At 51.5% G+C, this 22,862-nt stretch overlaps 1 protein-coding gene across 1 annotated transcript in view; it reads left to right on the forward strand.

Annotated features, from left to right (window-relative positions):
* The window catches only part of PBX1 (PBX homeobox 1), a 130,178-nt gene that overhangs the window by 1,021 nt on the left and 106,295 nt on the right, over window positions 1-22,862 (forward strand). The gene's annotated exons all lie outside the window — the stretch shown is intronic.

The following is a 22,862-nucleotide window of genomic DNA, read 5'->3' on the forward strand; positions in this document are numbered from 1 at the left end:
CCCCCCCCCTTTTTACAACAAGGACTGTAACAGTCAATAATTCATATCTAAACCATATAAGCAAGGGCATGACATGAATGAAAGTGACAATAAATATGATTGCACACCCAGTTGATATACATTGATAGTTACACATAAAAGGGGAACAGCTTTTGGAAACCTGAATCTGGGTCTTTTTTTTTTTTTCCTTTCTTAAATATATATATAAAACCTCCTAGCGTGAGCAGCTGATTGAAAATACGATTACTTGACTCTTGCAATATATATAAAATGTCTAAGGGGGCCCTTTGTTAAACGTTGTTTGTGCAGCGTGTAGCCCAGACAAAGCACCGACCGATGGCATTCGGCTTTCTGAAGTCCTTGCGGCTGCGTGGCCGGGTCTGACCTTACCGAGAGGTCCTTCCTTATAGAGTTGCCATAATATCAAGCAGCGGGTTCGGTATGGGAACCTCCGCAGAGTTCATGTGACGTAACATGAGGGAGTCTGCTTAGAGATAAATTTTATGGGTGCTTTTATAGTCTTTCCCTGTATGCCACCCCAAAAAAAGGAGCCACCAAGTTCCTTTCCTTCCTCTCTCTTTCTCCATTTATTTTGTGTGAGCCAAAGAAAATGTTTGTCTGCCTTTTCTCCGCATGTGTTTGGTACTGCGTATGGTGTCCGTGCGGGCGTATTTTTTGGCAGGGTAATGGATTAATCCTGGCTCGGCTTTGCCATCGGTGCAGTCACAAAGTTAGGGGATGGGGAATCCGCTAGGACCAAACCTGATGGGAAATCTGGGCGACCTCCTGGATCCTCGGGGGTGCCGTGGGGTCCCGGCAAGCTGGGGAGGGATGGCGAGCTGTACATACCCACAGTGACTGGGTGGGATAATTCCTGTCTGCTAAGGAAAATTGAGAGATGGTATAGGGCGAAGCATGCTGCTGGAAATAAAGGATATTCAGGTGTGGACTGGGGCTGTCTTACTTTTTTTTTTTAAATTTTATTTGTTGCTGTTTTGCCTGGTTTACTTGACTACAGGGCGGCTGTACAGAGGTCTCCGAAGAGGTTGAATTGAGATGGCTTTTGGAGTGTTGTTTATCTTCCCTCAGATAGGTTTACGGTGAATTATTTTACTTTGCAAATTCAAAGACCTCCTCCCCTCTCCCCCATCTGCATCCCCAAAAGTCACACTTTGTAAGGAAGCAAATGGCCAGATGGTTTTGTTTTATTTTTATTTTTTTTTAATTACTGCTTTGTGGGCCCAATGCTAGGAGGAAGTTAGCCTTGTTTTTTTCTGGGGCTGAGGGTACTGCCTGCTTCTGTTTGCTTACTCCTTCCTTGTGGGCAGCGGCGTGAAAGTTGAGCCAACTTCTTTCTTCCCACTTTCCATTTTGCTTCCCAGATTTTTGCATGTGTCGCATTTGAAATCCTGGTGATTGTTTGTGGTCACTGGTGGGTGTTTGAAAGTGTGTGTGTACATCTTCCCCCCCGGTGTTACGATGTGCAGAAATGTGCGTTCGGTTACCCTGCTGCCTGATTTAAGTGACTCCAGAGCCTTACGGAGACTTTACCACTGTCTCTCGCAACATTATGGCTAATATTTCATAGTGTTAACGTTGTCTTGAGCAAACCCAAAGTGTCCATAAAGTTCTTAGAAAAAGAGGTCATCTGTATTGGCCGAAGAGTTCCCTTTTGTACTTGGGCTCTTCAGTTATTTTAAAGCATTTATAAACACTTTTGAAAATAATAATAATAAAAAAAGCTCGGTGGGTTGTCTTTTGTCTGCAGCCTGGACATTGCTGCTTTTGGGGTGATGTCTGTTTAACAGTAATAAAAGTTGAGAGGTTTGATCCGAGCAGGAGCACGGAAAAAAATTGCTGCTTAAATATATGTATAAGTTGTCAGCGGCGTTCATTTGGTGTGTTTTCACTTGCTGTTGGTCGCTTTGTTGCGAGGGAAGGGGCAGGACTGCCTTCAAATGGCTGGCTGGCTTTTTGGAATAATAATTATGGAAATAGCAGGCATTGTTGTCCTAAATACAATTGATTCCTCCGTCAATAGGGATTGAAATCGGAAATTGCATTGCTGATTTATAAAAAGTTTGAAGGCAGGGGTAGGGGCTCTGTCTTTATGGCCTTTTTTTTTTTCCCCTCTCTTGGTATTTATTTTTTTTTAAGCTGTTCTCTGCATGAGCAGAATAGCTAAGCAGAAGAATCAGGCAAGGCGTACGCAGACGTGGGGTCCTTGGATGGCAAACTGGAAAATATCTGCTGTCAAAATGCAGCAGCATCTATTTCAGCTGTGAACCTTTCCCAACTCCCATCTTGTTCGGCGGGGACTGGCGGGGAGAGGCTGAGCGCAGGATATATGACCATTTAATCTGATTCCTCCTCCTTAAGAGCTTTTCCCATCGTTTCACTTTCTCTGCTCTTTTGGGGGAGGTGAGGGCACGGGGCAAATTCTACTTCTTAAAAAGACCCTGACTTTGTATTTGAAATCCCCCGATTTTTATTTTCTTACCCTCCTTGCCCTTCTGTGTTGAAGGAATTCAGGGTTGAAAGAAAAATGTACGTACCACCAATGGGGGGAATTTACGAAGTGGAATATTTATAGACAGCACTGATTAGCTGTGCAATTGTTGTTGAATAATGGTGTGGTTTTTTTTAATTTTAGAACATAATAGCTATATAAGGTGCCTCTTAGCTACCTTTCCCTGTGCATTATCTTCACAAAACTTAACTCAAATCAGATCTTTGGAGGAGGTAGGATTTTTTCCCCTTCTTTTCTTCCTTAACACCCCTTTGTTCTCTCCAGCTCTGTGTTCAATTAACACCCCCATCACAGAACTGTAGTCTTTTTTTTTTTTTAAATGTCTGTTACTGTATTTCACTTCTGACACCTCTCTTATTATTCTTGCCTGCTATTTCTCTTTAATATAGCAATTACGATATATTTCTTCCTCCCTCCCTTCTCTTCCCCCCCCTCTCAACTAAAACCCCACCAAGAGCGGTACGGGGAGAAGAGGGGCAGCCGTAGTGTGTGCAGCACCGGTGTTTTTGGGGTGTGGGGCAGAGCTGTAAGCAGGGTATGCTGGCAAGTCCAAGGCCCCTCGGATGAAGTTTTTTGCAGGGCAGGATGGGGCAGCTTGCTTTCCTTCCTCCCTAGCCCTTCTCTAGGGTTTCAAACCCTGCCCTCCTTCTTATCCTGCGTTTCCACCGAGAAACACCCCGATTTGAATTTCAATGCAATGCTTGCACCTAAGGCTTCATTCTGCCTCTGCAAAAGCTCATAATGAAAGTGCTCGCACTCCAGCCCCAGAGGATTGGGGTCCCCGCTCTGTTCTTGGCAGGTCTGGCCCTCGCCTGGCTGCTCTCCCTCCCGCCCTTCAAAGGGGAGGAAGCCTTTGCTTTGATATTTATTATTATTATTTTTTTTCCTCCAGTTGAAAGGCTTTGAAGGCAAAAGTGGTGCTTCTCTTTCCCAGCTGGGCAGGCTCCCTATAGGGGCAGGGTCTGCCAGGTCCCTGGTGTGACTGCCCTGGGGGCAAACGAAACATTTTGGGAGAGCAGGGCCTCCAGCCGGCCAGCACTGCCCAAGTAAGCCTCTTTGCAGCTCACAATTAAATTGCTTCCAGAAACCTGATGTCTTCAAGGGAAAGGAGGGAAGGGAATGTGCAGGGGGCTGGAAGATAGGGGTGGTTTGGGAGGGAAGGCACCATCTGGGAGACCTTGGCTTGGTGGAGGGCTGTATTACCGCAAGAGGAGCGGCCACCTCTGGGGACTGGCTGGGAGGGGATGGAAATGAGTCACCCTGATGGGAAGGGGGACATGTCTCAGTAGGTCCTGGTGGCTGGAAGGAGCAGGGTCTTCAGGATTGGACCTGTGTTACTGCAGCAAGTCCTTTTTCTGGGCTTTCCTCTTCCAGTGTGGCGTTGTCCATCAGGGATCTGCTGGGGATGGATAGCTTTGGAGGAGCGTGCTTGCAGGGGGACTTTTTCCTTTTTAATTTTATATTTTCTTCTTCTCCCCTGGTAGCGTGTGGTTGGAGCTCTTTGAATGGAGCAGGCTTAATTAGTTTAATCAAAATTGGCCTCCTGCAGTCCTCCAGGGGAGGAGGTGGGAAGCACAGGGCTGCCAGCGGGCTCTTCCTCCCACCTCCTCCCCCTCGGCCCTGCCGGCAAAGCTGAGAAACCAGGCCCGGCCCCGGCATGATGTTACTGCTCCTGAGGGACTCCCCACAACTTGGGGAGTACAGGAGCAAACCTGTTTGGTTTTGTTTCAAGGCTTGTTTTTTGTGGGTGCCTGATGTCAAGTAAACTTTGCTGTGATTGCAGCAGACCAGGAGGATGCTCCTGAGGGGTCTGCTGGGTCCCATCACTCCCTGCCCCATCTGTTTGCTCCTGGGGGATGGATGAGCTTGTCTTCCTGCCCCAGATCCCACGTTCCCAAGTCTCCCAGCCTTTGCTTGCACCAGCCTCCCCTGGTAGCAGGTTTTGGGTAGTGGTGGCTGTTGGGTGCTTGCGTCTGGGGAAAGAGGGCGCTGGGAAGGTGCTGTGCCTGCAGCCTGCTCTTTGGATGCTGCCTCTTTGTGCTTAATTAATGCATGCCAGAAAAATATCTATATTAACCTGGTGTGTTCATAAATAACGGCTAACCAGAGCATCCTCTTATGTGAACGTGTTAGGTGTCTTCCCCACTGCCACAGGTGTCTCTCTGCTCTATCTCCCCTCGCCTCCACATAGTCTTGGCACCAGTCAGAGTGTTATGGGTGAGTCCAGGGAAAGAGATCTTGTTATCGGGCCTTGTAGCTCCAAACGAGAAACTCGGAAGATTTTTCAGGCCTAAATTTCTCCAGGGAAAAATGGTTCAAGTTCCCTTATTTGAGACCTGCAAAGGGATTTCCCCCTTGGAGCGCTGACTGTCTGCGAGCAGAGCTTTTCTAAATGATCTCAAATGCTAGATTTATTCCTGTTAGCAAGCTCGCGTGCTGCGTGCCAGCCCTGGGTTTGGGGGCAGTGGCTGTAAACAAAACGCAAAGAAACTGAGACAATTTCATCATGGCTTTTTTTTTTTCCCCCGTCACAAGGAAATTACTGCATGCAGCAACTCTTTAGGGGAGTAGGGAGGTGGTTTAAACGTAAATGGTTTCGTTTGCAGTGAGATACACTCGGCTATGCCGCTGTTGGTGCTTCTGCTGAATCAGAGCTGGGGATTTTGGCGGGGAGAAGGGAGTAATACGGGATTCCTCCTCCTCCTTTGGTTCAGCACCTTATTCCCCAGTTCCTCCTTTAATCCGGGAGCTGCTGCCTTCTCTGCTAATGAAGCTCTGCAAAGGGTTTCGTGATCTCTTGGAAATCTGCTGTGAAGCATTTTACTACTATTTTTTTTTCCTTCCTGCACTTGGAGTTGGGGTGCTTTGAGAGGCAGGAGAGCCTGTCCTATTTGCTCTGTGCACTAGAGGGGTCGTTGCAGCTGGTGCAAAATACCAGCTACCCAGTGGGAGCAGGGGGTGAGTTTGTGTCTGAAGATATGATATTTTCTTTTTTTCCACCTTTTTGATTTTTTTTTTTTATTCCTGCCTTGCATTCCCATGGCAATTTTCCTGTACAGTGAGTTTTACCCTCCTGGTAACACGTGCTTTGCTTTGTTTTGGGAGTTGCTGTGGGGAATATGGGCTGTGCAGCCCTGGCTCCATGGACCCCAGAGCAGGATGCTCCTGCCGGCCTCCACAATTCTGGGCTGAATCTTTGGGCTTTTGGGTGCCAGGCAGGGAGAAGTGATGCTCCCTTGCGCCCCCCTAGCACAGGGAGACTCGGTGCTGGTTTGGGGTTTGGAAGGAGGTAATGTGATTTACAGCAATGGATCTGGTTAATAATCTCCAGCAGCTTCTGTATACTCAGGGGCTGCTTGTATTCCCAGCCAGGTGTTTGCAGACTGGATCAATATGGCCCTATTTGCATGGGGCTGTCCATAATCTAATAAACCAACCTCAATCTGCGTCCTTTGCTTTCCCCAAACATCCACCCAGAGATGATCCTGATCTGGTTGGACTGGCAAGTGTTCCCCATGGTGGGAGAAGCTGTTTGTGAACAGCGCCTGGCTCCTGGACTGCCAGCCTGGGGTCACACATGGCACTCCAATGCTGCCAGCAGGTACCGGGTGCCAAGGCTATACCCTCCACCAGAGCCTGGGCTAAGTGAGCAGCCCTGCTTTTTAGGTGCGCTGGATGTTTGTAGGTGCTGCATGGTGCTTTGCAGACCATCAACTCCCCAGCATGCTCCAGAGGCATCGACATCAGGGGTTTTCCATGAAATCCCTCCTTGCCATATTGCCTTTGGGGATATATGGTTCCATCTGCTGGGAACCCTGTTTGAAACCAAAAGTGTTGGTTTTGCGGGCCGGGTGGTCGGCAGCTTCTGCTGAAAACTGTCTTGGAGGTGTTGCGTCCCCTGGTGACTTAATACAAGGTGGTGGGTGGTATAGGGATAAATTATAGAAAGCCGTGGCCTGAGGAGGCTGTGGGCTTTATACATTAAAGTGTGGTGGTGTCAGGCTGGCGGCAGGGCTGGGGAGGGACTCGGGTGATGCTTTCTCCTGGTGCTGGGGGATTGGTTGGGCTGGAATTACTGGTTTGCAACTGTCGATTTAACAAAAAAAAAAAAAATTAAAACACTGAAGAATTAGATCTCTTGGCCTTGTGTTTGTGAGCTCTGCCGCTGTATTTTTTTTTTTAAGCTGGAACAGAAAGCTGCCTTCACCGGCTCCTTTTCCTGGTGGTGAAGGCAAGGCGGCAGGAGAAATGGCAGCCCGATGGAGGGGACGGCTGGTGGGGGAAGCCACCTCGCCGGGCTGCTGTGCCCGCTAAGGAGTGGTGTGCTGTCGCTGCTTGTCGGCGTTTTGGGGCAGTCGCCAGCATGGATAACAGAAATGCCCTGACACCTTGAGCGAGCAGCATGTTGTCACCGTCCTCTCCCTACCCAGCCTTTTATTTATAGGAGAAGCCTTACCCAAAATAGCTTTTTTGCTTGCCCTAAGCTGATGGGCTGTTTTCCACACCCCCCTTTTTTTTTTTGTAAATATACTGATAAATTGAAAAACCTCGGAACAGCCAGTGCTGTGAGGAGGCACACTAGTCTAAAATAACTTTGCCATTTTACGTCAGCCTTAGTGAAAAACGAGTGGAGCTGCCTTTGCAAGTGGGATCAGTCTGTCTAAATGCTGGTGGCTGGATTTTTGTTTCTCACCCGAGTGCAAGCCCAGAAACTCAGTTCATCATTTCCATGTCCCATTTTCAGTTTCACAGGCAGCGTTTTCTAATGCCACGTTTGGCCCAGCCGGGCTGATCTGCCTGTCCTCGTTATCAGAAGAGGAAAATCAAGTTTCTCTCCTGGTTGGATAATGTTTTCAAATTCCAGAGTGATGTTGATTAGCAAAATTAGCAGTGGCAGGTTAACTGGCAAAAATACCCTTCCAGTTGTGAAGTGTTTGTTGCTGGTCGCTGCTCCTTTCCCAACTCCAGCGGTCCTGATCTCGGACACATCTCTGCAACATGGGGATTTTTCTCTCTTAATTCAGCACGATTGTTTCCTTTGGCATTTGATATTTACAAGGCTGGAGCCAAAATGAAAGCGAATCTGCCCATAACTCTCTGAAATGTGCCTTTTTAATTTCAACATTAATGTTTCAAAACCCAAGTGGCTGGTGGGTGTATGTTTGCTTGTTTACACACAGCCACCTTTTTATTTTTTTTCCCTGTGCAGTGATTCTCTGGTGAAACATTAAGAATGATACAATACCTGGAGCCTCTGGACAGATCAGTCTCTGGCTGTAAGCTTTGAATTTGGCCTTTAATGCTAAGTCTCTAATGTTAAAAGGTTGCAAGTGTTTTTAACTTAGTTTTTTTTTGTTTGGGAGGGGGATGTTTATATGCAAAATTATTATTGCAATAATAATACTGCAAATATTGCAATAATATGATTAATTTGCAATCATTTGCAAGAATATGATTGATTTGCAATAATATGATTATTGCAAATCTCTAGACAAAAGGCACAGTTCACAGGGTAAAAGAAATGAGTTGGAAGCAGTCGCAGCCATCAATCCTGACTTCACAGCACAGGACATGGCCTCCCCGGTACGTTTTGTGTGAAGCTTGTGCTTTCCAGAAAGGGGTTTGGTCTCGTGTAGGAAAGTTGCAGGCAGTGGGACATGTTCCACCACCCTGGTGGAGGTGATGTTTTGAAGGGTTTATGACCCTTGCTTTGCAAGGGGTCACTCATTTATTTCTGATATGAATTTGTGAAGCTTCTGGCTGCTGCGTTGTGCTGTGCATGTGCCTGCTGAGAGCAAGGAGCCTGCCGCGGCCCTGCTCCTGGTGCAGTTGCGTGTCTGGGGGGAGCAGGTGGCAGGAATGGTGTTTTAGGCGAATGTATTATTCCCCCGGAAAATCCTGGCTGTTAGATCTGGTCAGCAGATGTGAAGTGTCGATCGGTATCGGTGGTGGGAAGGGGAGTTGCAATCTACTTTGCTAATGGAGAAAAACCCGAGGAACAATTCCCTGATTTACGCTTTCGGCGATGTGAAATGAAGCCGTCTGAAGCGCTTTGCTCAGCAAGCTCTTAGCAGACCGCTTCTTCCTCCCTACTTCATGCAGATTTTTCAGAAGAGGCTGTTTCTCGGCTTTGTCGCTGGGTGGGCAGAGGTGGCTAGGAGGGCACGGACCCCTTAAATGCATCTGGAGGCACATAGCATCAAGCATGGGAGCAGGGAGCGAGCGGCACCCGCTGTAGCTTGTTCCAAAGCCCCAGTGCAATTCTGTCCCCAAGCGGCTGAAAAGGTCATTTAGCGCAATAGCAAACGTTTAATTTTTTTTTTTGCACTTCCTCAAATAGTCAAATTAGCATTCTTCCTTTGCTACAGGAGCTTCTGGAGGGGGCGTCCCAAGAAGGATTATCGGTAGGAGCGCCTGGGCCTGGGCTGTTCCTCTCCCGAAGGTCCCCAGCTGCTATTTGCACATCCTGGGGTCTGACTGCGGCTGGCATTTCCCCTGTTCGGTGGAATTTACTTTCTGCCTGGCGAGGGCATTGGGTAACATTTGCGCACCTGGGCTGCTTAAGCTGTGGAGGGGCTGGGGGGACATGGTGGAGAAGGTCAGGGGTCTCTGCTTTCCTTATGGGCAGGAGGGAGCAGGGAGAGCAGCTGATGGGTACTGTGTCCTCTACCTAGGCAGCAAGCAGGAGGGGGAAAACGATGTTATGTAGTGTGATGGTACCTGCGCAACGATCTGGACCCTGCTCCAATGTTGGGTGGATGCGGGGTTGGCACTGGGTGTGGAGAGCTCAGACCCTGCTCAGTTTCTTCTTGTGCTGGATGGATCAGTTGGGCAGCTGGGTCTGGGCAGTGGGTGCTTGGTGGGTTTTTATTGTGGCAAAGGGTGCTATATTTCCATTTGGATAGGTTTGCAGCGCGTGCCCGGGAGGTGTGCAGCATGGGGTGGGATTTCTCCTTAGAAATGGCTCTTCTGCATCTAGGTCTAGAAAGCCATGGGGTCCTGACTTGTGGGCTCTTGGGGGTAGGACGACATGTGCATCAGTACGATGGCATGGGTGGAGGTTTAGGGAGACTATTCCAAGGGCAAACGGGGATTGTTTACCGTGAAAAACCCACAAGCAATACGGAAGGAGGTAAGACATAGTGAGGGGTGGTGGTAGGGGAAGTCCCCGGTCTTTCCATGCTCCTGAGGCAGGTGGCAAAGTCCACACAGGTGGAAGGACAGATTTTTATTTCCCTTTTTCTGTCGTGTTTGGTTAGGCTTTGGAAATGTCCTTCAGCAAAGGCAGCGTGCCAGGCTGGCTGGGTGCTCGGGGGGCTAACAGCCAGGGGTCAGGGCAGAGGGTGAGTGCCAGGATGGCTGTGATGGCACGGTGCTTCCAGCCCGGTTGGGAACTGCGGGCACGGCTGGTGGAGTGCACTAGTCCTGCGTGCTGAGGCACATGGCTGCGGGCAAGGGCGGCAGACGGACCTGCTTCATCGTATGTAGGCTGCGATGAGAAGGGAGCTGCACAATTAGGAGAGGTCCCTGCGGTTTGTGTTCGAAAGGAGCTCCATTAGGATAATTTTTAAGCTCCTGTTTAATCAGAATGTCGTCTGCTGATGAAGAGGGAAACTACTTGCGCAGGCTCTGCGAGTTGCTGGGGTGTGCAGTGGGTCTCTGGTCCCTTTTGCTTTTTTATTGCTTTTGTTTTGCCCTTTGGGGATGCTGGGTCTGCTGCCCCGGAGGCAGCTGGGCTCACATCCAGCACCCTTGGGTAGTGATGCTCTCCTCCCTCGGGCAGCTCTTTCCAAGGATCTCCTCGGCCTCCTGGCCATCACACATAGTCGGCAGCCTGCTGCCTTCCTCTTGCCACATCTCCTCCCTCTATGCAGGCACTGGTGCTGGGTCTGACCCTGATCAGCAATTGCCCTTGCAGACTCCCAGGGGAAGCCTGGCCCTGTGGCTCTCTGGAGGGCTCTCCTAGGCTAAGTGAGGAGCGTGGAGGAGACCTAAATGAAGAACAAATGAGAACCATATAGAGACAAATGGGAATCAGATTTAGGAAGCAGACGAGACAACCCTTTGGAAGGGGCAGGGGGGCTGTTTGCTTTAATCAGTCTCCTTGGGTTTCAGGCAATAATAAAGCAGACTTGTTTTCTTTTACCTTCTCTTCCCCCAGCTCCCTCTTTCCCTCTGTTCCTCTTATTTGCTGTTCTCAAAACAGCCCTGGATCCAGCAGCACCAGCATCTCCTCCCCAAGATACCACCTTCTGCAAATGGGATTACTGGCCAATCCAGCAGACATCTTGTGCATTTTTTCCCTTCTCCTTCGGTCTGGTTCTCCTTGTTGGGAGCTTGTTGCCTCAAGCTAGGCTGCCTTAGCTGGACTTCTGGGGATGGGTCCCTACCACTGTCAGAGGAGCTTTTTGGCCTTTCTGGAGCGAGCAGTGGAGCAAACTCCTCCAAATGGGCTAAGGGTTTCTCTGCAGAGTTGATTTGTCCTGGCATGCTCTGCTGTGTAATTTGGAGGCAGTCCCCAGGGACTGGTCATGCTTGGAGGAGATCAAAGTTTCTCTGTTGGAGGTCTTGTGCAGTGCCTCCGAGATGCTCGAGTTACCTCCTAACGTGCGCTCCTCCAGGACATGGTGGTGGCTGTAAGGGAGGACCCTGTGTTCCCGACCTGCAGACAGGTTGTTTCCCTGCAGAAATGTGCTTCCTTCCCCTTCTTCCCTCTCTTCTTCCTGGTCATCGTCTCGGTGCGCAGCAGGTTGATCTTGGGAGAGCTGGGGCCATACGTAGCTGTGGGTCAATGAAGCCGAGCCTTTGATCCCTTCCACTTTCAAGAGTCCTGGCGGTGAGTAGTCATCTTCCCAAGCAGAGAGGCCAGACTGGAGCTGGTTTTAGCGGTTCCCGTGACCATCTCTGCAGCTCTCCATCTCCTGTGCTGGGCACCGCATAAGGAATGAAGTTTCTCCCACCTTGAAGGGGAATGTGTGTCCTGCCTGCTGCTGTGTGCCCGGTTGGGGAGGTTTCACCAGTGCCTTCTGCAGCTGGGCTGCTCTGCCCACTGCGCAGGGCTGTTGTGGTGGTGTCCCAGGCAGAGCTTTCTCATACAGAGTTGTTTTTCTATTTGCTGGTGGCTAGTAAAGGGACAAGGGGTGCAGGGTAGCCTCTGGCATGTTATAGTGGATTGCTTTCAGGTGCTCTTGTGGGTTACGAAACCCGCTCAGTCTTATGTAGGATTCCTCATCCTGGAGAGTAAGTTCAACCATTCTGCTGGGATGTGCTGGGAAGAAGGCTGGTGTGAACGGCCTGGAGTATGGCCCTTGGATTTCCAACTGCTCGTGCCTAAGGCAGAGATGATCAAGGTGGCAGAGCCAGAACTGTGTTCCCAGCTGGCCCGTGGGGCTGTGGGTTCCCTCCCGTGTTCAGTGGGCGATGCTGGTGCAGCATGGTGGGGAGGTTTGTCAGAGGCACCCTTCACCTCCAACACTCAGCAGGTCTTTTGTGAACACTGCAGAATTGCACATACAATTGCAATCATTTTCCTGTGTGGCTTGGCACATCTTGCGTGTAGGCTTTGCTGATAATCTTTGATGGAGGCTGTGTCCAGTCCCAGTGTGGGCATCTTAGCTGCTTGGCAAGAGTCATTTGGGAGAAAGCTTGTGGTGGCTTTACTGCCCAGGAGGGGCTGATTTAAATAATGTTTACAAGACTACCACAAGGCTTTCCCGTTGTAAACTGGTTTGGCTTTGCTCTGAAAAGCAGAGTGAAGCAAAGGAGCCAAGTGTGCCCTGCGGTGGCTTTCCCAGGTCCCTGAGGTCGGCACAAGGAAAATCACCTCCGTTGCAGTGTAGGGTGAGCCTCCTCCCTTGTTCAGCATGGCAGAAGTCGTGGTTGTAAACCTTCACCCCCGGTATGTAACCATGCTGTGGGCAGTTGTCTCCCCCAGCTTGTGCAGGTGGGTGCCTTTGGGGCCAGGGGAGTACATGGGTGCTTCGGCACCCTGGATGCACCCCAAAGCTCCACGCCCTGCGCTGCATTTCATCTTCCTGTGCTTCCAGAGAAGTCTGTGCATAAGATACTTCTTGTTGCTGCCAGCAAGCTTCCCTTTAACCGTGTCACGGTGGGGCTTTTTTTAAAATTTTATTTCATTAGGAAACTCCCATTTGGTTGCTTTAAAAAGCAAGCCCTTGTGGCTGGCCCCTGGCCCGCACAGATTTGTTTGAGAAAAGGCTGCGTTGGCATCCTGCTTTATTGAACATGCCTCCTGGGAAGGCGGTTTGAATATCCTTCTGTCTCCTCGGAGCAGGGAGCTCTCAGGACTGCCTGCCGCCATGGGGATGGGGAATGCTCTCCTCTCCTCTGCCTTTCCCTCCCACCCCTTCCCCTTGTTCAAGCCTCCCTTTTCTTTTTTTCTTTTTTTTTTTTTTCAGAGGAGAGAGAGTGCTATGCACGGTGTGTCCTGCTCCATGCAGCTTTTCTCTTTCCCCACGGAGTTCATCCAAAGTTCGTATCCAGACGATGAACAAAGTAGCTCAGACCTTTTCCTGACTCCTCACCCTTTGTCCTCATCACTTAGTGACAGACAGGAATCAAATGCCACAGACAGGCTGACGGGACAGGGCTGTGTGAAAGTCCTTGGAGGAGGAGGAGGAGTGGAGCAGTGCTGGGTAAATGGGGGACTCATGTTTAAACTCTTCTCCCTCTCCCTGGGTAAAGAGCAGAGCTGCTTTTACTTTGAAGGGCAGAGGGGAGGTGCAGCTTGCTTTTTTTTTTTTTGGCAGAAATCAGATAAATTTTTAGTGACAATAGATGTAGGGAAGAAGGACCGGATGGAGTTAGCCTCAGTGTTTAGCATTGGGTGTGCCTCCCGTCGGGAGCAGGGGAAGGAAGGGGCTATGGGCTGTTATGGATCGGAGGGATGGAGGCTGCTGGTCTGCCTGTATCCTCTATCTGCTGGAGCGGGAGGCTTTGCCATAGGGAAGAGGGGATGCATGGTCCCGGTCCCTATCCATTTATAAGGGCTGTGTTGCCCTGGCTTGGTCTTCCATCTCACCAAGGTGGCTTGGTCTGGTCTTGGCTTGGTCTTCCATCTCACCTGGTTTCAGGGCTCCCCTCTGGGCGATGGGTGGTACCCCACTGGGCGTGCAGGGGAGTGGGGTTTAATGTTGGAGGCCTCCCTGTGCCAGTGGGCAGCATGTGCAGGCTGGTTTAGCTGGGCAGCTGCCCAGGTTGGGCTTCTCGCTACTACCAAAAGCTGGGAAGGGACCATTTTCCAAACTGGTGTTTGGGGTGCTCAGGAGACTTGATTCAGCCTGTCAGGAAGGAAAAAGACAAGTGCTAATGAACAAACAGGCTAAATTGCTCCAACTCATTCAGCTGTCAGAATTGGGATGACTCCTGATAGGTATTTATCCATCTTCCAGATGTCCTCCCCACCATTCACCTTCTTTCCCTTTTTTTTTTTTATGAAAGGTAATGACAACTAGAATGTCTGGAAGTCCCAGACGAGGAAAGGATGGCAGCACCTCATGGTAGAGATTTTGTGGGGGCTTTTATGGAAGCTGGGTTGGCTGTAGCACCAAGTTTGGCAGAGGTTGGAGAGTAAGGATCTCATAAGCCTCCAGGCAGAGGAGATCTCCATGAAATGTATGGTGACCCTTTGCTCAGGGCTGTTCCTCAAGAGGTGCTGTGATCCTGCAGAGATGTGCTGGGCCAGGGCTCCGCTTCAGTCCTGGATCTTCTCGTGACTGAATGCCTCACGTCTGTCTCCGGAAGGCAAGGACCTTCCCCTTGGTCTCCGAAGGGGATCCTCCTGGTGCAGACAAGTGGCTGCAGCCTCCCATAACATGTTATCTGTTAAAGTCTCTGGGACAAGCTCCGGGGATGTGATTGCGCAGGGAGGGGAAACGCTGCTGTCAGAAAAGGACTTGAAAAGGAGCATTTATGTTTGGTCCTTAAATCCTGGGAAGTGCCCTGGAAACTGTGGGTGAGAGGAGGATCTCTTGGGTTCAGTCTGCACGTGGAGGGAGACTGCTCACGGCTTAAATGAGCAAGAGCAATGTTGTCTCCTCTGGCAGAGGAGAAACCAACTTGCTCAGCGAGTCCCAGGACTGAGCAGGGAGCTGGGGTGATCATCTCACCCCAAGGCGTGGCAGGTTGAGCCTCTGTCCCCAGCCCTGGCTGCAGCATCCCACGTGGCTCAAGCCACTCTTATTAACTCCGCTGCTGGCTGCCAGGGCCGCTTGCAGGGGTCATCTCTGAGGCGGCAGGAAGGGGCTGGGGAGGTCCAGGTTTTGCCCTCTTTTGTTTGCTGATTTTGCAGAGCTTGCTGATCTGGGCCCTGGCCAGCTCTTCTGACTCACAGGAATCATCTCATGAGTCTCCTACACCCTCCATTACCTGATCCGAGCGCTTCCCAGCGTGTCAGCTCTTGCTGCTGTGCCATTGCAGAGCAGTGGCCGTGAAGGGAGCTGTGCATTTGTGCAGCATGTGTCCACTGCCGGCTGCCGCAGCATGCGGTGCTGGAAGGGACTGGGGCCTGGGTCTCCCCCTGTCACCCTTTGTGATGCATGCTTCCTTTGCTAGCGACCGTCTTTCCTGACCCCGCAGTCTCTAAATTGATTGCGAGGCAAAATAAAAATCTCCTTGCTTGTTAAGAGGAGCAAGCTTGATGGCTTTGTTTTTTCCCTGTCCCTTGTGCTGTGTTGCTGGTAGCAGCAGTACTGGGTGCTGTAGGGCTGCTGTGTTTCTGTTCATAAATGCAACAAGTCGGACCTGGGGGAGGATTACGGCGATCTGCAGGCTCCTTCCAGCACTCCCTATCTCTGGTAAGTGCAGTGGGTCAGCAGAAGGTGACCAGAGTCGAGTCAAAACTCCATGTGCCGATGCTGCAAACTTGAGGTCCCTGTTGAGCAAAAGTGGGTGTGAGACACGCTTGGAAATCCCCCGCGTTGCAAGCTGGGAAGTCTCCTGGAGTTCCTGACTTGCCTGTCATGCTGTGAATTTTTTGCACGCGGCTTTACCTCCTCACCCCTGCAGGGAAGCAGCTGGGGCGTGTTCACATCCCAACCTCGTACCCCTGTGAGGTGCTTGGTTTGGCAAAGGGCTGCTGTTGCATCAGGCTGGGCTGTGCCCAGCGGGTACGGGGGGAAGGTGCTTGCGGCAGGAGCATTGCTCAGAAGTAGTTTAGTATTGTGGCTCCTCTGGGGGCTTGGGTAGGTCTGTGTTTTTGTGGCTTGTTTCCATGTGCCACATGTGAATTTCTGTCTCATGGGTCCTGGTGACTTGCAAGATTTGGGCGTTTTGGTGCCTTTCTGGCCTGTGTGTGTCTGCCAAGCTGTGTGTGATGTTGTGCAAACAGTTTGCATCTTGTGTTAAGTTTGCAGGTACCTCGTGGAGAGCTTAAGAGAACAGGGAGGTCCTTGTTTGATATGATCAGGGACTTGCATCCCCAGCAAGCTATGGAGCAAACCTCTCTTCCGGACTGGGTGCCCATGGACAGCCCGGCTTGGTACGGTGGCAGGGAGGCATTTTTGGGCTCTGCTGAGCAGTGTCAGGGTGGCTCCTTGTGTGACAGGGAGCTGTTGAGGTGCCTCACCTGGCTGGTCACCCACAGAGAGGGGAGTCCTGGGTGCCCCCGGGTGCCTGAGGAGTGGGAACAGCCTTGTGCAGGACTGGGTGGTGGAGAAGCAGTGCTCTCCCCTCTTGCAGAAGGGTTAAGTGAGCAGTGGGGTGTGCTCTTCTAGGATGGCAGCTGAGGTTTGAGTCTCCCCTAGCCTGAGCCTTCCACTTGCAGGGCCTCAGTGCAGCCTCTTGCTAAAAGGGGAAGGTGATGTTCTGAAAATGCCCTCCCAGGTGACTTAGGCACTGATGTTTTACCACCTTTTCAGCAGAGCTGGAGTCCCAGAGCTGGTAAAAATTAGCCATTTGTTTGTGGTTGTGGGTTCCCCCCTTGGCAGGAGTCTGTGTGCATGGGTCCTCCCCATCAGAAGGGATTTAGGGTGCAGGTGGCTTTGCCGTCTGCCTTGATATGTTCCCTATCGTATGTCCCAGCCTCATCGAGCACAGCAGTGTCCCACAAGATGTGTGATCTGTGCTGAGCTGGCCCTGGAGCTGAGCTCTCCTGCCATCTCCCCCTACCCCTGCTTGCCTCCTCTGTGGCGGTGCCTTTGTCAGCCGGCCAGAAACCCGCAGCGCCGCAGCCAGCCTCCCTGAAGTGCCAGCGATGCGGCGTTTGGGTCCTAGCCCCTCTCCCCACCTCTGCCCCAGCATTTATCTGCAACCTCCCTTCCCTCCCAGCCGCCAAATTCTTTCTCTGTGCCGTCATCCTCCGGCCAGAAGCCGCCCCATCCCGCTTTCCCTCCCTCCCTCTGAAACCAGCCCAGAACTGCTGGGCAAACATTTTGCCTGTTGTTATTACAGTATTCCCATCTGCATACTTAGTCATAAACCCCTTTTAATTCCAGCCTTTTTCTGGGGCGGGGTTAAGAGTTCAAACCCATCATTTTTCTTTTGGGGCTGGAGGCTTACAAAAGCAGCCTGCGGCGAGATTGTTCGGGAGGACGGGGCTGAGAGTGAATTTAGGGGGAGGGGAAAGGGGCGGGGGGGGGGGGGGGGGGGGTTTGTGTGGGGCTGGCCATGGCAGGGGGGGTGCTCTCTGCCAGCCCCCCCCCCCTTCTTTCCCTTTCCTGCGGCTTGCTGGGAAGCCAGAGGTGGATGGGGCTGGCCCCTTCGTGGGGAGGCGTCAAGTCGTGCCGCTGCTGGCCTTGCCTCGTTTGCCGGAGTCTTTGGATAATGGAGCACTGAAAAGCTGGAGAGGAGCATTCCCAAACGTGCGGGAAGGGGAGCAGCCCTGGCTCTGTGCGAAGGTCCCTCCAGGAGAGCCCCACAGGCACAATGTGATGCTGCTGTTGCTTTAGCGGTGCAAAGGATGCTGCAGGGCTCCCTTCGCCCAGCTCATAATGTCCTTACTTTAAAAGGCTGTCCCCTCCTCACTTGGGGTGGTGAGGGTCCTGCTCCAGGAGCACTGGCAGTCCCTGTGCTCACCTCCCACCCTGTCCAGGCATCCCTAGGGCTGGATGAGCCCAGGTATCTGTGCATTTTTCCCAAAAAAACACTGGGGTCTGTTGCTTGTGACCCTACCTGGACTCAGTAGGTGGCTGTAGTAACTCTTCCATGCTCCCCTTTGGAATCTGGCTGCTTTTAATTCCCTCCGTGGCAACGGTTCCTGGATGCTGGCACTTCCTACGAGCTCGATGCCACTCCATCATGAGGTCTTCCTGCCTTCCATCCGCTTTTCTGTGACCTGGGTGGTATGGGCAAGGCAGTGGGAGGCAGAGGGCTCACAAGGGCAGTGCTTAATTCCTGTGCCAAGGTTAGGTGCCTGCGTCTTGCCCGTGCCGCTGCTGCAGAGCCCCCAGACTGGATGCTGACCTGGGTCCAGTGGGAGATGCTCCCTCCTCCCTCTCGCCTGTTGCGGGTGGCACGCTGCATCCCTGCAGGATGGGGTATGGACTGGTTGTTGATGGACTTGAAAGGCATTGGCATCTTCTTTGTGTCTTTAGGCAAGATGAGGTCTTCCCCCACTCTCCCCCGCCAAATTAAAAGGTCTTGAGGAGGAAAAGAAATTATAATAATGTGTGTTTGGGTTGACAGAAACATTGTACAAATTTTTGCAGCTCAATTTCCCAACATGTTTCAGTAAAGACGACTCTCTTGCTTTGCTTTTGGGAAGCATAAAAAAGGTGGAAAAGTCTCATATTTACATTTTTGAAATTAAGGTTTTGCCTTTTTTATTAAAAGTATTTCTCTGAAATTTGACTTCAGTTTTATATTACAAATACCTTGATGACAAATCCAGCTCTCAAGTGGTGCTGTTTTAAAAAAAAAAAAAAAATTCCTGAAAGAACAGGTATTTGGGCAATTCTGTTTGAAAGTTACTCAAAGGCGGGAATGCCAAAGTGAAGTTTGCAGGAATAACCTCCACTTCTCTCCCTGCATATCCCACCATTCAATCTGTGGTTGTATGATCACACAGTTACCCCGTTTACACTGTGTGATGGCTTTTATTGTATGTAGTTTTTTTCCCCTCTGGTTTTCTTAGATGCGTGGTCTGAGGGTTTCGTGCTGCTATGGATATTGAACAGCCACAGGAAAATAATCTAAACAACATGCCCAATGTTTTTTAGCGGATCAGGTGGAGGTTTTCTTAAAAGCTTGCCCCAGTGTAGGTGGATACCATGATCTTGCAGGCCAGTGGAGTTGCAGGGCTATCCCAGGCAGGATGACTGGTCTGAATTTACATCTAAATTACCTTTACTGCATGATCCCCTGAATTGCTTTGAGACTGCACTTCTAGGTGGAGAGATTTTTAAATTTTTTTTTCTATGTGGATGGTGATGGTTATTAAGCTGCGGTAGAGGGAAGAGAGCTTGTCACACAAGAAATTTAGTCTGGTTTCGTCCCCAGTAAACTCAGAGGCATTCATCCTTCTGGCCTGAACTTGATGTGATAAAGAGCCTGCACGCATTACACCTGCACTTTGCTGTTTGCAAACACAAGGATGGAAGGGGAAAGGCCCTGCTGTGAGCAAAAGTGGCTTACGAGCCTTTCCCCATGCCTCTTCCGCAGGGAGCAGGAGGGGGAGCGGGTGGAGCTGGAGGGCTGTGACGGCTTTTTCCAGCTGTGAGCACGCTCAGGATTGTGTACTTGGAACGTGGGGCTCTGCCTACCTGCCCTCTGCGTGCTTGGCAAGCCGTGGCTTGCAAGGCATGGCGGGTCCTGTGCGCGGGCTGTGTTGCTTGCTGCAGCCTTCCCCTCCTGCTTTGGAGTGGAGCTGGGTGGGTCAGGGCCAGCCACCCGCTTCGATTGCCTTTCTTGAGGGGTGCTGCTCAGCTTTGCAAAGCTGGGTGCAGCTCTTTCTACCCTGCTGCATGGAGTTTTGGAAAGGAGTTTTTCTCTCTTGTGGTCAGAGGCAGTGGGTGCTTTGCTGAGCTGTGCTGGCTGCTTGGAGATGCCTGAGCAGAAGCTTTGCAGAGTGCATGCGGTGTTCATTAGACCTGTTTAGCAGGAAGCTTACATCTCGAAAAAGGACTGGCTGGCGTGCCTGGTGTGGGACAGGAGACCAGGCTCAGCCCTTGCGTGGGAGCCAAAAGAGGTGTAGGTTTGGTTTCTGGGCACTACACGTTGTTGAGTGATGCTGGTCAGGTCACTCTGCTTCCTTGCTGGCCTGCCTGTGCGGCAGGGACATATGCATCTGCAGATCTTACGGGTCTTTGATCGATTAAAGCAGCTCAGGTTGTTGCAGAAAAGGGAGCCTGCCAGTTGTCCTCTGCCTGCAGCCTCGTGTTGTGCAGCAGGGGTCTGGCTGGGTGACACAAGTCCCACACCTTTACTAGTAGGGACTGGGTGGGATACTGGGCAGGAGAGGAGTACTGGTAGAGTTAGTTTTGAGTTTCCTTCTGGGGAACAGAGACCGCTGATCTTGGAGGTGTTTGAAATCTTTCCCGCTTTCACATCTCCATCCTCAAGGTAGATACATCCTCAGGATTTGGGTATTTGCAGGCATTGCTCACCCAGGGTGCCAGGGCTGCGCATTGTAACACCGTCTCCTACCTCCCGCACAGAGCTGCCTCCAGCAGGAGGAGAGCTGGTGTGTGGAAAGGCACTGGGGTTACGTGACCTATGTCTGAAGATTTCATTAAATCAGGATGAATTTTCTGCTGTTTGTGTGTGCGGTTTCCTATTCTCCTGTAAACAGGGGCCTTGCCTGCCCCAGGAGTTGGAAATGTGGAATATGCATGCTCCTCCTCTTCCCGTCTTTTTTTTTTTTTTGTGTTGAAAACGAGAGGGCTTGTGAGATTTCTCCCTCCCCATGCTCACCTGTGCCTTTTGCCTTTCTGCTGCCGAATGCCTTAATTACAGCTGACAAAATGGCGTGCCAGTAAATCTTGGGAGAGGTCGCCCCTGTCACATGCCAGCTCGGGATGGGGAATGCACCATCCCCACTCCCTCCCGACCATGAGCACGTTTCCATCACTGCTCCTTCAAGCTCTCTCCCTCTCTTCTTAACGTGCTGCTTGTGTAATTGTTGGCTGTTTGTCCACTAATGATTATAAATTAGCGGCTGAGTGTATAAAAAGTTAATGAAGTTCTGTCGGTGGAACCATTACGCCTTCCCAGGCTGGCACGTACAGGTCGGCCGAGCCGGTAAGAAAAGCCAGACACTGAGTCCGGCCTTTCAGGGGATCAGGTTTCAGCTTGCTCGCTCTTTCCTACTGGATTTTTTTCTTGCTGGATGGAGCCAAAGTTGAGTGCTGGGAATGCCAAAAGGTGGCAGGTGATATTTTCTCTGCTACAGAGTGAAAAATAACCAAAATACTTGCATGCCCCCCATCATTACTTATTTCCAGCCCTCTCATTCCACTGTACCAAGGGCATATCCCCTACTTGTCCCCCTTCCTGGCTATTTCAGGCCCAGGGTCTAAGGGCTCCGCAGACCCCTCAGTTCTGCCCCATAGCAGTTTTTCTTCTGCACGTTGGCTTCTCGGGTGGAAACCAAACATCTCAGACCCCTTCAGCTTCTGCTGCTTTGCCTCTTGAGCATTCGACCATGACATGGCAAGAACAGCTTCTTCCACTGCAAGCACTCGGTGCTCATGGGCAAGGTGTAGGAAGGGTGTTGGAAGAGACAGCATGATCCTACAGGTATAAATCTTCCCGCTATAAACCTCCCCCCCTTATTTTTTTCTCTTTCCTTTTTTTTTTTATTGCTCAGAACTTGGCAGGACTCTGTGTGCCCTGGAGTTTCTCTGGGTGGAGGCAGGTTTAGTGTAGGGCTTGCTAAAATGAGCCGAGTGGCTCAGAAAAAAAAGCAATGCAGAAAAAAGAAGGCGTCCTCCTCACAGCGTGTGCAAGCAAGATTTTGGAGGTGCCTCTCCGCCTCTGGCACCCTTCCTCTCTGGAAGACCTGTGGAAACTTGGCAGTGGGGCTGTCTTGTGTCATCCTCATGAACATTCAATTGAATTGGGAGCAGATACCCGTCTGCTCGGCAGGTTTCCGAGGAGCCTGTGCAGTGTTTTGGCAGCCAAGCCCTGGAGAGCGGCTGCTGGCCCAGGGCGCTGCAGGCTGGGCATCCTCTCTGGCCCTTCCTTGGTGGAGACTTTTCCTGGGCAGCAGCTGCCGTGGAGTGGGAACGGGGGGAAAACGTGGCTCATATGGAGCTCTTGGGAGACAGGACAAGGTGTTGCAGGATCAGAGAGATCGTGGGACCCGGTTTGGGACGACCCGTGGCCTGGCCATGCTATGTGGTGCTTGAGTGCCTCAGAGAAGGTGCCGTCTTTTCCACCAGGCTCAGTTTTTTCCCAGATGGGACTATCTGTGCTCTCATGGTGCTTTTCCCGAGTTTAAGGGTGTGAACACTAGTCTCCTGGCCACCTTCCAGGCTGAACAATCGCTTTCGGCATCCCTTATTTTTTCCCCCCTGCTGCTAGGTTGTGCTCAATATGGCTCCTTCCTGGGGCTGGTGGGCTCCCTCCCTGCAAGAGTAGCCCCATCCTTCTCTGAGGAAGGTGCTTGCAAGGGTGCTGGGAGGATGGCAGGAGGAGCATGAGCCTTGCCAGACCTCTGGGATGTGTTTCAGGGTGGGCTGGAGCCGCCAGCCAAGCTGCCTGGCTTGGCCTGGGGCAGGCTGGATGGTGTTCTCCCTCTCCCCTTGACCTGTGTGTGGCCTGGTGCTGTGCTGCCTGCGGGCAGTGGCAGCTACTTTTCCCTCTGCTGTGGGTTTGCTTGGTGAGCCAGGGTGCTGCTGGTGAGCACGGTTTAAGCAAGGCATGCTTTGCTGGGGTGCATGCTCCTGTTCCCCCATCTGGATAGCTGGCGCAAGGGGGGAGGCAGGCTGCTTGAAGTCAGCAGGAGCCTTCCCTTTGATTTGGCCGAGGCTTGTATCAGCCCCTGGATTTTGGGAAGGGCTTGGCGAACCTCCGTGTCCAGCTGCCGGCACGGGGATTAACGCTGGGAGGCGTGGGTGAAAGCTGGAGCTGTGAGCGGTGTGGAGGGGGCCTGGTGGCCTTGGGCACGTGGTGGGGATTATGGGCAGATGTCCTCCCTGCTGCCTGCAGCCCCGGTGCTGGCCATGCCTTTGGGGCTGGGATGGGGGGGTTTGGGGTCTGCACATCCCTCCCAAAGCAGAGGAAAACCCCCTGCTGTGGGTGAAGGAGGAGGGGGCCTGTAGATCTCTGGTTTCGGGTGCAAACCCCTTGCTGGCGATCCTGCAGAGGAGACGACAGCCGGGAGCTGCTGCTCGCTGCTGGGGACCTGCCCTGTGTGAGCTGCCGGCGGCAAGGA

This window comes from Aptenodytes forsteri, unplaced genomic scaffold, assembly GCF_000699145.1.
Source record: "Aptenodytes forsteri isolate BGI_AS27 unplaced genomic scaffold, ASM69914v1 Scaffold95, whole genome shotgun sequence".
NCBI lineage: Eukaryota > Metazoa > Chordata > Aves > Sphenisciformes > Spheniscidae > Aptenodytes > Aptenodytes forsteri.